The 13290-nt window shown below is 53.0% G+C and overlaps 1 protein-coding gene and 1 non-coding gene across 2 annotated transcripts in view; both read right to left on the minus strand.

Moving 5' to 3' along the window:
* Positions 1-13290, minus strand: part of LOC144176050 (uncharacterized) — a 152467-nt gene that overhangs the window by 48040 nt on the left and 91137 nt on the right. The window lies entirely within an intron of this gene.
* Trnar-ucu (transfer RNA arginine (anticodon UCU)) lies at positions 10265-10336 on the minus strand. The gene has a single exon. It is a non-coding gene; the product is annotated as a tRNA-Arg (tRNA).

The raw sequence follows: 13290 nt of genomic DNA on the forward strand, positions 1-13290 counted from the left end.
ACAAGACACCCACGGAAGAAAACCAGGCAAACTGCAAAGCATCGAGAAGGTGAACAAACCATTTTCATACGATCCACATTTTCGACCATCTCGGCTCATTTGATCGGAGCAAGTCGGGGAAAGCGTATATAATTGTGGCTGTTGATGGCTTCACGAAGTTTGTCATTTTGCGAGCTTTTCCTAACTCCTCGGCAAAACCAGCGATGCTGTTTCTTTAGGACATTGGTAGAATTTTCGGGCAACCGAATGTGGTTATCACAGATAGAGGGACTGCATTCACTAGTGTGAATTTCAGGGCAATATGTGAAAGCTTTCGAATCACGCACGTCAAGACTGCAACTGCCACCCCCACGAGCAAACGGTCAAGTGGAACGGCACAACCGCATGATAACTCCGGCGGTGGCAAGCATTACCAAAAGAGAAGACAGTCGGGATTGGGACTCGACACTGCCTCAGGTGCAGTGGGGTATAACACCATGCACCAGGCCACGAAGACTACGCCGTTTGGACTTCTGTTCAACTTCAGATCACGGAGCATTACGGGTGATTGCGTGGAGGACGCCCTCACGGAACATTTCGACAAAAAGTTGGAGGCGAAGAGGGCCGCAGCAATGAAAACATTCGTGAGGCCCAACAAAAGCAGCAAACACGTTACAACAAGAAGCTGGCTGAACCGTCTGAGATTCAACCGGGAGACATCTTTCTAGTTGAGCGAGAACCTGCAGTGAGCGGAGGATCCCGGAAACTTAGAGCCAAATACAAGGGACCGTACGTCATAGCCGAGAAGCTTCCTAATGACCGCATCAGAGACGTCCAACACACCCGGAGGACATGAAGAGCGTATTCCAGCGTAGCTCCGTTGACAAGCTCAAGCTTTGGGCGAAGGACATCGACTCGGAAAGCTCAGAATCGGACGAAGACAAAAGCTCCGACCGGGACGGTCGGTAATGCAGGATGGCCGGATGTACGCGGCGCTTCCGCTGGATGACGCCACCGATCTGCTGCAGGTGCGATCGTGTAACGCAAGTAGGCGAGCGGAAGCCGCGCCCGTGCACCACCGCGGCAGAGAGCAAGAGCGCTCCCCGCGGGGCCACGCGAGCTACCATTGTAAAGAAATGAGATAATTAAAAAGAGTTTCTTTAGTTCCGCCAACCGCTCTCAATATAGATAATATTTGCGTCATCAAGTTCAGGTCATGAAGCCTCGCGTCAACAGGTCGCGTGATAGGAATCAGCTGTTGACAGATTTTCATCCGATTGTTTTTTTTTTTCGAACAATATGGGTTGATGAACCGAAACCGTGGGGGGATGCATGTGCGACCTTTCGGTGCTACCTGGCCCCAGTCCTGTGTTAAGTCAGCTTTCCTACTTCTGCCAGTGTTTGTGTGCGTTTATGTGCGCTCGCATGTTTCGCTCTTTTCGCTCCTTTTATTACCGCATGGAGTAGAAAGCCCAGATAGGAGCGAGGCTGCTTTTATGAATCATTAAGGATTTCTCCCTCTCTCTCTCTCTCCGTCTCAGCCCGTATGAAGTGTACAAATTACAATATTGTTATTAGCTAAGCTCTAGCACCGGCAGCTTTTATATTTAAAATTTATTCCAAGCCAATAAGGTTTAATGAAGAACTGAATTTGCAGCCATTTCGGTTTTCGCGCGCGGAATAAAATAGGCCCCTCTGGCAGCCTGCTTTGTTTGCACAGAGAAAAACAACACCGAAAAGAAAAGGACATGAACACAAACGAAACCATAGCATCGGAATGAACAGAAAAATCAAGAAAAAGCAATGGGCATCAACAGACACAATAACCGAAAGATTTCTTTTTACAAACATAGTATAAGAAAAAGAAATATTCATATGTAACAAAACGTCTCTTTTTGAAAAAAAAAACGTGAACCATCGAGGGTACCTTTCTGTCGATTATACAGCTTAAAGAAAACAGGGACACTATTTCACGTATTTACAGCGTTGCTTGCAGCCTGAAACAAGAGACAACGCACAGTCATGGAAAATGAAATAGGAACACGAAAACATGAATCAGGACACGGAAACTCAAAGAACATATCTAGTGGAGACAAAATACTGGTTTTGTAGGGGTATGTATTGAAATAAACATTTTGAATCATTCTAATTAATATAAAGCCACAAGATAATTTCGCTTGCACGGAAAGAAATCGTCCTATTTTTGTGTTCTGATCATATTTGCGTGTTCGCATTTCATTTGCCCATGAGTGTATCGTCTGAACAAAAGAAAATGAACGAGTGATTTCTTCTTGTTTTTTTTTTCTAAACAACGCCTATCTCAACGCTTTATGGACATGGGAGGGACACAATTTCTGCCAGGTTCGCGCCGCACTGCTATTTGTCAAAAGCTGTAAAAGAAAATGATCGTCCTTTCGGGTCTCCGTAAGATCGTTTTCTTTTCTGCAAACGTTGCATCAATAGAAACTGCGTGCGAATTTTGTTAAAAAGACAACGAAAACGGATTATCTCTACAGCCAAACGTGGCGCGAGGTACGCGTTTCGAACATTCTAAATCGAGCAGTTGTTCTCCGCCGATCCCAGAAATACGTCAAGGGTGAAAGCGCTTCACAAACAAAACGCAAGCCACGCCATACTTGTTCTTTTTTCAGTGCAAAGTTTTTTTGAGAACGTTCATTGAAGCATACGGTGCTTGCCGTTGTTTTAACTCAGACTTAGCTCGTATTTGAATCTGCTCTCAAGTACAACAAATAAATGCGCGTATTCTCCACTCCCCAACTTCGTGGAAATGACGTTTGACAAATGCCTTTGCTCTGTGCAGCCCTGCAAACTTCGTCTTGTAACCTTAAAATATCCTTTTTTTTTGCGGGAACAAAAGCCGCGTGGAAACGCTCTTCCCGCTGCGTCTTCCGCAACCATCACCTTACTGCCGATTTTCTTTTTTTTTACTTGAAATATTCACCAAAAAGCAATCGAACGTCCTAAACAAGGCAGCGGAGCAGACTTGTTCTTTCTATCACGCTCCGCGCCTTTGAGCGCTGTTCCGGGAAAAGATGTCCTGTCCCCGAAGGGCGTCACTGTCTGCAGTAAGCAATAAAGCGACGTTTTCTTCATTTCTTTTTTTTTTTTCTCCCCGTCGCAGGGAGTCCCCACGCCCAGGCCGAAGGAAGAAAGCTGAAACTGACGCCAGACTCGCGTCTTGCGGCCCCGCGTATTAGCGCTGGCGGTTGCGCGACAGGGCCTTCAGAATCCTGACAGATGAAACTGCGGAGGCATCTAGCCAGTCAAGCCGCCCTGACAGCTAGCCATCGGTCGTCGAGCGAAATACATTGAGCCCGTGTCGTTCGTTCTCCGGGCCAGGCTTCTGCAGCTGTTCTGGTATGTCCTGGCGCGACTGCGATAGGTGTGCGCAGTGATTGACGTAAATGGGATGTGGGCCACTTGCAACACATGCGGGAAGGAAAGCCAATGACGCTAGAGGACGAAAGCGAGTCTATTACGAAGCTGATTATTTATAGAGACACCCACTACGAACCACACGATGAGATGACGACAGAGTGAACCAATTTAACGTTGTGGGGGGCTGTAAACAAACACCCACAATCCTTTGCATCTATTCACTCCTCACGTGCTCGAACTTCTCGCCACGGCAATGACTACGAAATCACTGTTCACAGCGGTCGGAACGACTGGATTTCGCTCACGACAGGGTTTCACTGCTGCGCATAATAACCACGGAAGCGTTTTATGCACCCCTTTCAGGCGAAAGCTATCCAAATTTGCTCTACCAAAGTTTTCAAAGTCCTACAGATTGCGACAAGAAAATGATCCCCTCATTTCCTATTATGATTCGCTACATGCATAGCCAGGGCTCTGTTCTGGCAGTCTTGGTGCCATAGGGAGCTAAAGAGGGTTCAACGCTGGTTGACCACTCTCGACATGCCGTAGACACTCGAGTCACGGCGTGGGGATTAAAAAGAAGGTCCCCTTCACCACGAGAAGTCAGACTGGCGCTGGCTACCACCCCCCAAGCACAGGAAAAAATTACATCGACATAAATACCCCGAAAAGCGGGGGGGGGGGGGGGAATCGCCCCGCCGGTAGCGTAGTGGTTATCGCACCAGACCGGTATTCTGGAGGTCGTGGGTTCGGATCCCACCTGGCAGGCATTTTTTCTCCGCTTTCTTTCTTTCTTTCCAAATTCTTTACCTGTTTCAATGACCTACCACAACCTCCCCTTTGATTTCCGAGGTTTTCATGACTGCCAACCCTTATTTCTGTGTTCTTTCCACGAAACGATCATTACCTATTCTGATTCGCTACATGCATAGCGAGGGCCTCTGTTCTGGCAGTCTTGGTGCCATAGGAAGCTTAAGAGGGTTCAACGCTGGTTGACCACTCTCGACATGTCGTAGACACTCGAGTCAGGGCGCGGGGATTAAAAAGAAGGTCCCCTTCACCCCGAGAAGTCACAGTGGCGCTGGCTACCACCCCCAAGCACAGGAAAAAATTACATTGACATAAATACCCCAGAAAGCGGGGGGGGGGGGGGGGGAATCGTCCCACCGGTAGCGTAGTGGTCACCGCACCAGACCGGTATTCCGGAGGTCGTGCGTTCGGATCCCACCTGGCGGGCATTTTTTCTCCGCTTTCTTTCTTTCTTTCTTTCTTTCCAAATTCTTTATCTGTTTCAATGCCCTACCACAACCTCCCCTTTGCTTTCCGAAGTTTTCTTGACTGCCAACCCTTATTTCTGTGTTATTGCTACGAGCCCCTCATTTCTTATTCTGATTCGCTATATATATATATATATATATATATATATATATATATATATATATATATTGTGTGTGTGTGTGGGTGTGTGTGTGTATATATATATATATATATACACAATTTTCCTTGCTAGAGGTGGGCGCCGCCAATTGCTTTTTTTCACCGGACGCTAGTGCAGTCTATGAAGCGAACGCCGAAACCTCCGCGCTGGGCTGTTAAGTGCTCCGTTCTTTCCGTGCGTCTCCTCGGTACCCGTGCATTACCGAGTGAACCGCAGTGGTTTGCCGTTAAGTTAGCCGTTGCAGTGCTTGTGTGTGTGTTCTGTTTTGTTTTCATCATCTGCGCATGGATTTAGGCCCTATAATTTGCTGCCAGAGCGGAAAATGCCGACACCGGCTGTTGCGAGCAGCAGTAGCACGGGTGGCGGTGGTGCCGATGGTCTCCGCAGTTCCGCGATGCAAACGTACCGGTATGGCACCGACTGACATTAAAATCGATATCGGCCGGGGAGTAAATACGTGTTTTCAATGCCACCGTGCTTGTTGTGTTCACCGATCAGTCATGTTTACGGAACCGCGGACTTGGAATGCGGAGCGCGCACAGCATATGGGGGTCACGGTGTTCCGTGCTCGCGATGGACTTTCGACGAGGCGATTGCTACGCTGTTGACATTGCAATGCAATATAATCTTTTTTTAACTAGACTTATGACGCTTACTGACGAAACGAAATTACCTGGGGGGAAAAATAATACGACCGCACAATCACTCAAATTACTATTCGAAGGCCACTGGTGCCTACAGTGCTGCAGTGGAACGTCAAGTCTCTGCGACCGCGTCGGGCGGAGTTGAGTGCGTTTCTGCTGCAGCACGAGCCCCATGTCGTGGCTCTACAAGAGAGCTATGTGTGTGTGGGAAGGGACGGCTCGGGGGGGATTCGCCTGCCGGGCTACATCGGCTATCACAGCCCCACGGCGTGTGACAGTGCCCAGTGCTCGGCGGTGGTGTGTGGCGACCCGTCCCACCCCCCAGGAACCTCGCGTGCCTCACTGTTTGTGAGGAACGATGTGCAGCACGCAGAGCTGGATACCAGTGCGGTGACGACAGTGGTGCAGGAGTGCGTGGCAGTGACGTAAAGGCTGAGTGCGGTGGTGCAGACATTACAGTGTGCAGTGTGTACGTGCGCCCTGGTCAGCGCTAAGACGCGTGCCTCCGGGATCGGCTGGTGTGCCTGTGCGCAGCCCGCCATCTCCTCTGTGGTGACTTCAACGCACACCACACTGCGTGGGGAGATGGCCGGATGGACGCTCGCGGTGAACATCTGTGGGACGCCATGCTGCGCCTCAACCTGTCTGCGCTGAACACTGGTGAGAGCACCTTCAGGCGTGGCAACTCCGCAGCCACCGCCATTGATCTCACCCTAGCGTCAGCCTGAGTTGAGGCCACCTGGAGGAGGGAGCCCAGCACGTGGGGCTCCGACCACAACCCACTGCACATCGCCCCACCCGACAGGACAGCCAAGCAAGCCGCACTGCACCTCGTCACCCACTCGGACCGGTTCTGCGCTGCCTCGCCGAGCAGGACCTGGGGGAAGGAGCCGAGCTGTTCCGGGGCCTGGTTTGCTGCGCCAGGCAATCCACACAGAGCTGCACAGTAGCCGAGGGGGCCACCACGCCGGACCTGAAGCTGCTGCAGCTGCGGGCGGTGCGCAACCGCGCGGAGAGGAAGGCTCAGCGCTCGGAGGAGCGGGCGGACTGGACGGCGTACCGGCGAGTGGATGCGGCGTGCCGCCGTCACGCTAACCGCCTCAGCCGGCAGCGCTGGGTCGAGCTTTGCGTCAGCTCAGAGGCCGACCCACGCTGCCGCCAACTCTGGGGCATCTTCAACTCCATCCTGAAACCCCAGAGAAACCGCAACCCCCTGGCTGCCATGGCCATCCGCAAGCAGGCCAGCTTTGCGGAGTTGGCCGACCTCTTCGCTGCACAATTCCTGCCGCCACACCAGGCGGATTCAGGGCCCGCTGCTGCTGTTGCTGGGACGGGGGAGGTGCACTACCCCTTCAACAACGCCCCCATCACAGAGACTGAGCTCCGCAGTGCCCTCCGCAGCTGCAAGCGTAAGTCGGCGCCAGGAGCAGACGGCCTCACCTACCAGATGATGCGCAATCTGGATGGGGTGTGGTTCGGCCGACTCCTGGCCGCCTACAACGTCATATGGGACACGGGCCAACTTCCACCTGAGTGGCTGCTGGCCATCTTGCAGCCCATACCAAAGCCAGACTGCCAGGCCTTGTGGCAGTCACGGCGTGCCGGCCTGTGGCCCTCACATCCTGCGGCTGCAAGCTGCTTGAACGGGTGGCACTGCGGAGGATGGAGGCCATCGCTGCGGAGGAAGAGACCATCCCCGAGCAGCTGACGGGCTTCCGGAGGCAACATGTTTCATCTTCCCCCATCCGAGCTAGAAGCCCTGGCTGCTGACTCCCGCGAGTTCGGAATCCTATTGCGAAGTTTGCAGTTACAGCTTTGCAGCAAAGCGCAGATGCCGTCCTGCCCAAACACCGACGAGGGCGGGACGAGCCCTGCAGCTCCCGATTGTGACCATCTCCGAGTTGAGGCCGCTTCTCGGCCTGCAGCGGATGAGACCGCGGATGATGCTCAGCGGCGGCCGGAGCAAGCGCTCCCATGCGACAGCCCCACGGGCTTTTCCGGTCAGCAGAAACCCGAGCCGCATTACGCCGTCTCATTAACGCGCTGCCCGGGGCGCACTGATGACTCAACCCATGGTCCTGGTGATGAAGGCCACCCGGTCTCTGCCAACGCGAACTACGGGGCCGGAGGCCACCCGGTCTCTGCCGACGCGAGCTATGTGGTCCGAGGCCACCCGGTCTCGTACAACATGGGCTACGGAGCGGAAAGCCACCCGGCCCCAGGCAAACGCGGACGAAATACTGGTGAGTCCACCACTGGTATGACCCTTGAAAGTTGGCCACTTGCGAATAATGCTACTGCATTACATAACGTCCGGGGCGCGCACGGCACAAATAATGACTTCTCACGCAGCCTGAAAGCTATTTCCAGGTGCGAGCCAACCTGACTGCCGATAAGGCCTGCCAGCCGGCCGAGGTGCTCGTCAGCCGCACGGCCGAATTCCAAGTACCGCAGCTGACGAAGCCCGGTTCAGAAAGTATGATGGGCCTGAACCAGAGAGGTATGAAATTGCCGTTCCCGGTCTCACTCAATCGCATTTCTCCGGACTGTCTGTTTCCGGCCACACAGTCCCGCCCGAACGACGAGTTGCGTGAAAGTGCCCACGTTACCCTTGCTTTTAGAGTGAAATCGATGTCGCTCTCAAGGGAACATGGTTTTCGCAGATCCTGCCGCAACCCATGTGCTGAGACTCCTGAGCAGCCCCACAGCACCCTGGAGGGCCCCACCCTCTCGAGCAGCGCGAGCAAGGCAGGTCCGAGGCCTGGGTGCGGCGCTACTGGGCCTGGGCCACCGGCAACCGCGACGTATCCGAGCGCTACACAACGCCGTCGTCGGGCGTGCCTCCCGGACAGCCACCACTTCGTCGTCTCCCGTCACCAGCCAAGGTGCCGAATTCTGCGAGTGTAACGACGTCACCTTCGCCCAGTTCAGCACGAAGGCCTGAACTGCGCTCACGAGATCGACGTGCGGGACGTCGGGACTGAATTAGTGGGCCAGAAAGACGTTTTGTGTGCGAGTGTGTGCGAGGGAGGGGAAGTGTAGGGATTCTCCCCTCTCAGCCATCGCGTCGCTGCATTCGGATTACCGCGCGCCACCTCTCCTGCTATCTGTGAACGCACTGCAGAAATACGGAGCGATGGAGGGGGGCGTGGCATGTTATGTGCACGCTATTTACGCGCAGCGGTGCTTGTTAGCGGAGAGAGTCGCCAGCGGGGAGTTGCCGGCCGGAAGTGCCGCCAGCCAGAAGAGACAAGCCAACGCCAGCCACCTTCAAGGAGCCCGCACGGCAGCAAGCGGTCAGCCGTCCGTCCCTTCGTGCCGTAAGCCTCCCGACATTGAAGTGCTTTGGTGATGTGCGTTGTTGATATATCTTCTGTGCCGTTTATATTTCGTTTCCACTGCTTCATTAAAGCCCCTTGTTCCTTTCGCAATGTTCTGTGCTGTAATGTTTTCACGAGGCTGTTGCCTGAACCCCCCTTGGTAGGCAGAATTACCTACAGTGGCGCCCAACGTGGGGCGTCACTGTAGGAACCCACGCTGGCCATCGACGCTTGGACACGTGCGTGTGTTTACGTGCGAGCATGGAAGCAGCGCGAACGGAATATCTTGCTATTCGCGCACCAGGAAAGAGCCTCACGATTACCCTGCGCAGAAGTATGCGCGGTGGCTCGGATGATTCTTTATAACCAGCATGCGCGCCAGCCCGGGGGCTCTTTTTCTTGCTTGCTTGCAGGGACAGCTGCTGACGACTGCGCCGGCAACCACCCCCGCGGAGCAAAACCCGCGGACAGGACCTTGCCACGTTTGGGCCTTCCGCAAGGAACCCCGGGTCTTAGGAGGCCACCTGTGGCACCGGTCTACTGCCTTCCGGGCTGAGCCATGGGAGCCCCTCGACAGTGCCGACAACTGCAGCTGAAGGCAGCCACGTCGGCCGTGAATGCGCCGCCACCAAGACTTCGGGAAGGACCACCCGGTTTTGGAAGATCGCCACTGGCGCCCCACTGCACCCGTCGAGAACCAATTGTTGTTCGCGGCGAATAAACCGCTGTAATATTGAACCACTGCTTCAGCGTATGCTCCTTGCCGGTAGCAGCAAGGCCGCCCTGCTACAATATATATATATATATATATATATATATATATATATATATATATATATATTTATATATATATATTTATATATATACAGAAAGAAATGTCGGCAGCCTACAACACCAAAGAAGGCATAGGGGAGTGGTTAAACTATTTTTTACCGTTACTGACGTTACATTATTTTTTTTATTATTAATAATTACACGAGAAAGAAAGAAAGAAAAACACGCGCCCAGAGTGGGGACCGAACCCACGCTTTTCGATTAGATATCGAATGCCTTACCGATTCGGCTATCTGGGCGACTGCGTTCTCCTTATCTTTCTGGGGTATTTATATTTACTACAACTATATCTGACGCTTGAGGGTGGTAGCCAGCGCCACTCAGAATACACGGGGAGAAGAGGACCTTCTTTTCAACCCCCAGGGCGTGACGCGAACGTCTACAGCCTGTCATAAGCGGTAAACTGGCGGGAAACCCTCTTATGCTACCTTGGCATCAAGGCTGCCAGAACCGAGGCCCTCGCTAAGCTTTCGCACGATAATAGGGTTCGGAAATGACGGGCTCGTTAGGAAACACAGAAAGAAATGCTGGCAGTCTACAACACCAAAGAAGGCATAGGGGAATGGTTAAACTATTTTTTACCGTTACTGACGTTACATTATTTTTTTTATTATTATTAATTACATGAGACAGAAAGAAAAAAAAACACGCGCCCAGAGTGGGGACCGAACCCACGCCTTTCGATTAGATATCGAATGCCTTACCGATTAGGCTATCTGGGCGACTGTGTTCTCGTTATCTTTCTGGGGTATTTATATTTACTACAACTATATCTGACGCTTGAGGGTGGTAGCCAGCGCCACTCAGACTACACGGGGAGAAGGGGACCTTCTTTTCAACCCCCAGAGCGTGACACGAACGTGTACAGCCTGTCATAAGCGGTTAACTGGCGGGAAACCCTCTTATGCTACCTTGGCATCGAGGCTGCCAGAACCGAGGGCCTCGCTAGGCTATCGCACGATAATAGGGTTCGGAAATGAGGGGCTCGTTAGGAAACACAAAAAATGCCGGCAGGCTACAAAACCAAAGAAGGCATATATATATATATATATATATATATATATATATATATATATATATATATATATATGTGTGTGTGTGTGTGTGTGTGTGTGTGTGTGTGTGTGTGTGTGTGTGTGTGTGTGTGTGTGTGTGTGTGTGTGTAATGAATGGGCCCAGGATTGGCGTGAAAGTCACGAGTCAGTGGCCAGTGCGTGGGCAAGTAACGTTGGTTTATGTATGACACGAAAGAAGCCGAAGTTAGGGCACGAAAGCAACTACGCGAGACGAACGATATCAGCGTTAAAAAAGGCAAGAGGCTAACGGAAACATCCGCAATAAAGAAAGCAAACGTCCTACGGGGTTTTACGCAGCCCCTCGAAATGTTGATGTCCCGATGCGTGCGGAGTCCACGAGGACGTCACGGCGAGGCTGGCTCGATGACCGGTTCTAGGCCCCATCGTAACCAGGCGCGGGACGTCGGGAAGGCATCGTCGACCTTTCTGATGAGACACGCCTCGAGGGCCTGGCAGCTGGTGTGAGCGGAGGGTTCCACCTCCAGGTGAATCCGGACCCGTGCTCTCTCGCCCAGCGCGTCACCAGCTCCAGGTACGGCCAGCCCACGGGTTGTCGGGATCAGCGGCGGACGGCTCTCGGGAACAGCAGCGGTCGCGCTCAGGGTCTTCCCAGAAACGATCACAGGGCCGCGCTCTCAAGCCCAGCGCGTCACAGGCGTCCCCTGGTCACCGGCCTGGTTCTATTTTTCTGCACGCACTCGTGTCAGCCGCGCGCTCGGTCCTCTCTTCCTCTTCGTCCACGGGCGCTTCATCACAATGAACCCGGGTCTAAGAAAGTTGTTGGGGAGCAACAACTATTCTCAGAGTTAAAAAGGCAGGGTGGAGTTGCAAGAAACTCGCAGTACCGGTGGAAACGTTCTTGCGCACAGTTCACAAGAGCACAGTTAGTCCTACCGGCACACTTCACCACACAGAACAAGCACGAAGGGTATAGCAAAATCTATTAAACAAATGTAGGACCACAACTACGTGTTAAAAACCACTGAATAGCACACAGTATATACAAAAGAGGGGGGGGACTGACGAGGATTAAACTCCACTCGTGTAGTCAGCCCCCAGATTGTCGATGCCCTTGTATTCGCCAGAGGTTTCGTGCGGGCGACCCTCTGACTGGCTATCGATGACTGCTACAGCCGATCGCTTCATCACCGCGCCGACGGTGTCGCTTGCGGTAGGATCGCTGCTCTTGAGGCTATGAAGCATTGGGTTCTGCTGGGACGGTCTTGCCTTCTCCTTTGACTGCTCTGTGGAAGTTCGGTTTTCGGGCCGCATTTACGTCTTTCAGGCTCGTCAACCGGTAGCCGGGCAAGCTTTTATGAAACGGTGGCGACTGAGTGAATGCTGTGTTGATCCCGGCCCATCGACCGAGGCGGACAGACGGATCCTTTAGCGACGAGAGCCAACAAAGGGCGTGGTGGTCCGTCACCACATCGAATGGGCGTCCGTAGAGGTACGGGCGAAATTTCGTAATAGCCCAAACGATCGCTAAGCATTCCTTTTCGGTCACGGAGTAGTTGACTTCGGCTTTTGTAAGGGTACGGCTAGCGTACGCGACGACGTACTCCTCGAATTCTGTCTTGCGTTGTGCGAGTACTGCGCCCAGGCCCACACCGCTGGCATCGGTGTGGATTTCCGTGGGAGCCCTTGGGTCAAAATGACGCAGTACCAGTGGAGAAACAAGAAGGCGACGCAACGTATTGAAGGCGTTCTCGCAGGCGGGTGACCAATCGCCGATCTCGTTGTTACCACCAAGGAGCTTCGTCAAAGGCGCAATGATGGTTGCGAAATTGCGGACAAAGCGCCGGAAGTAAGAGCAAAGTCCGATAAAGCTGCGAAGTTGTTTCATTGTCGTCGGCTTGGGAAATTCCACCACGGCGCGACGTTTTGCTGGGTCAGAAAGGACACCGTCTTTTGACACCACGTGGCCTAGAATAGTGAGTTTTCGAGCTGCAAAGTGGCATTGCTTCAAGTTTAACTGCAGGCCGGCTGTGGCAAGGCAGGTTAACACTTGTTCGAGTGTGCCTGTAACGTTAGCTGCAACAGCATGGATACTGAGAAGTTAATGGCAATGGAGACTCAGCTGGGACTCTCGGGACAAGAGCTTAGGGCGTGGATAGAGAGCGAACGGGCTGAGAAACGTGCCGCTAGAGCCGCCGAGAGGGAAGCCAGCCGAGAAACTGCTGAAAGAGCGAAAGATGCTGCAGAAAAGAAGAAGGAGTTGCTACTGTTAAAGATCCGACTCCAAGAGAGTGGGGGTACCATCCAACCAAATGTCGCCGCGGGAGGGGAAGTTGTTGCAACTCCGCCTGCGATTAACCCGCAGAAACGTCTTCCTCTATTCGATGAGAAACGCGACGAACTGCACGCGTACCTGCAAAGGTTTGAGCGCGTGGCAACCGGACAGCAGTGGCCTCAGGACCAATGGGCCCTAGCTGTAAGCATGTGCTTGAGCGGGGAGGCTCTTACTATCATAGGCCGTATGACCGCCAAGAGTCCCTCGATTACGTCAAGGTCAAACGGGCGTTGCTGCAGCGGTTTCGGTTCACAGCCCAAGGTTACCAATAAAAGTTCAGGAAGGCGAGGGCTGGGGATGGAGAAAC

This window comes from Haemaphysalis longicornis, unplaced genomic scaffold (genome assembly GCF_048455015.1).
Source record: "Haemaphysalis longicornis isolate Haplotype H1 unplaced genomic scaffold, Haemaphysalis longicornis Haplotype H1 scaffold_1, whole genome shotgun sequence".
Taxonomy (NCBI): domain Eukaryota; kingdom Metazoa; phylum Arthropoda; class Arachnida; order Ixodida; family Ixodidae; genus Haemaphysalis; species Haemaphysalis longicornis.